We start from the raw sequence: 2,456 nt of genomic DNA, 5'->3' as shown, positions 1-2,456 counted from the left end.
TCGTTCTCTATGTTGTGGCCATAGGGTGGATATTCTGAATTGCTTGATCCACCTCCACTTGCTTCGCACTGCATTACTGGGTGAACCTGTGAAGAACCAAGAAAACAGTCAATTTTTCTATTCAAAAGTTCTACCTGAATAAAGAGCATGGTGACCGAATCGACGTTAAAAACGCTAGCTGCTTTGATCGGTGTTATCCTTATGACTTGCCACTGATAGTTATTTAGTGACATCTTTTCTATGAATTCATAAGCATCCTCAGGTGTCTTATTATTGATAGTTCCTCTAGTAGCTGCGTCAATTATCTATCTAGTCAAAGGATTCAAGCCATTGTGAAACGTTTGAACCTGTAGCCAGAGTGGTAACCCATGGTGAGGGCACCTTCTCGAAAGGTCCTTCTATCTCTCCCATGCATTGTAGAGTGTTTATAAATTCATCTACACAAAATAGGAGATATCATTACGTAATTTTGCCGTTTTAGCCAGCAAAAAATATTTTAATAAAAATTTTTCGGTCATTTGTTCCCAAGTAGTGATTGACCCTCGTGGTAACGAGTTCAACCATTGCTTAGCTTTGTTCCTCAATGAAAAAGGGAATAACCAAAGGTGAATGGCATCATCAGAAACGCCATTGATTTTAAAAGTGTTGCAAAATTATAAGAAATTCGCTAAATGAGTGTTTGGGTCCTCGTCCTGCAAACCATCAAATTGAACAAACTGTTGGATCATTTGAATGGTGTTAGGTTTCAGTTTAAAATTATTTACAGCAACAGCAAGCCTAACTATGCTCGATTTAGTTCCTGTTAAAAAAGGTCTAGCATAATTATACATAGTACGCGGAGCAGGATTTTGCTTTACTAGATCAGCAGCAATCGCAGGAGGTAGTGGATTTTCCTATTTTTCAGCCATCTCATCGGTTGTGGTTGAAGTATCGTCCTCTTGCTCTTCCTCTGTGTATCTTAAGCGTCGCCTTATTTCTCTTCGGTTTCTGCGAACTATGCGATCGATCTCACTATCAAACAGTAATGGTCCCGACAGGTTTCTTCTAGTCATACACTATAAAAACCTGCCAGGAGCGAATAAAAGAAAAAATTAAAAAAGAAAATAAAAATTTAAATTGCAAATAAAGTAAAATGGATAAAGTAACAAAAATCGAGTGTTCCTAATATCTTAGTTCCCCGGCAACGGCGCCAAAAACTTGATACGTGATATTCGTGATAGGTTTTATAAATTTATAATTAATCATTCTTGAAACTAACTATTATCACGATGAAGGCAAGTGTACCTATCAAACAGTAATATAGCTTTAGCAAGACCGGATTGCCGAACCCAAAGGAACCAAGAGTACTAGTAATTACTTTCTTTTTATTATGTAGCCTAAAAATTAAGGGATTTTTTATCTAAACTAATTAACAAAACTAAGAGTGCACAGAGAGAAATTGGGGAAGAGCTTTTGGGAAAACTCGATTGATTAAGACAATACCCAAGGAAAAATCCACCTAGACTTCACTTGTTATTTGACTCTGAATCAGAAGATTTATTCATTTGACTTGATCCGTAGAAATCCCTAAGTTATATTATTATCTCTCTCTCGAGACTAATAACATCTAACCCTAGGTTGATTAATTGAAATCTCTTTCTAATTAATGCCCTAGTGTTGCATTAACTCGATCTATGGATCCCCTTATTAGGTTTCACCCTAATCCGGCAAAATCTTGTCACCCTATCTCTAGGCGTGCAATCAACTCCGCTTATTTATGACAAATTTACTCTTAGATAGATACTTTTTCTCCTCTGAATAAGCGCATTCACTTGAATCAATATCCTGGAATACTAAGACAAGAATGAAGAACACATAATTAAGAACAAGTCAAATATTTATCGTACAATTCAGATAATAATAACAAGATCCATCTTAAGTTTCATTCCCCTTAGGTATTCAGGGGGTTTAGTTTATAATTATAAAAGAAAACATCTCAGAAGAATAATGAACACAAAACATAAAGAAAACCTAAAACCCCTGAATGGAAATTGAAGAGAAATCTTCAGTCTTGACGATGAATCCGACTTCTGAGATGGATCAATCAACTTCCCTTGAGTAATTCCTTGCCTCCTACCCCGTGTCTCTGTTCTAAGTGCCTCCTCAGGTGTTTAAATAGGCTTTGGAATGCCTAAGGGCCTTCAAAAGTGGCCTTTTCTGAATAAGACTATACTCGGGCTCGTCAGGGACACGCCCGTATGCGATTGCTCTAGCCCATGTCAAGGCTGTTAAATAGGCACAGACGTGTAGTCTACCCATGTAAGTCGTGCTTCGATCCTGCCAAATAGACACGGCCGTGTGGCTAACCCGTGTGAGGAAGTCCAGGCCATGTTGATTTCCCATGTAGGTCCATTTTCTCCATTTTCGGCCTGTTTCTCGCTCTTTTTACTCTCCTATGCTCACCTAAGTATAAAACA

The 2,456-nt window shown here is 37.9% G+C and overlaps 1 non-coding gene across 1 annotated transcript; it reads left to right on the top strand.

Moving 5' to 3' along the window:
• The first annotated feature begins 363 nt into the window (after nucleotides 1-363).
• Nucleotides 364-471, top strand: LOC121231255 (small nucleolar RNA R71). The gene has a single exon (XR_005929319.1). It is a non-coding gene; the product is annotated as a small nucleolar RNA R71 (small nucleolar RNA).
• The last annotated feature ends 1,985 nt before the right edge of the window (nucleotides 472-2,456 follow it).

The sequence above is a fragment of the Gossypium hirsutum genome, chromosome A06 (assembly GCF_007990345.1).
Source record: "Gossypium hirsutum isolate 1008001.06 chromosome A06, Gossypium_hirsutum_v2.1, whole genome shotgun sequence".
In the NCBI taxonomy this organism is placed as follows: Eukaryota; Viridiplantae; Streptophyta; class Magnoliopsida; order Malvales; family Malvaceae; genus Gossypium; species Gossypium hirsutum.
The sequence above is the reverse complement of the archived record's forward strand: the minus strand, read 5'-3'. Positions and strand labels throughout refer to the sequence as shown.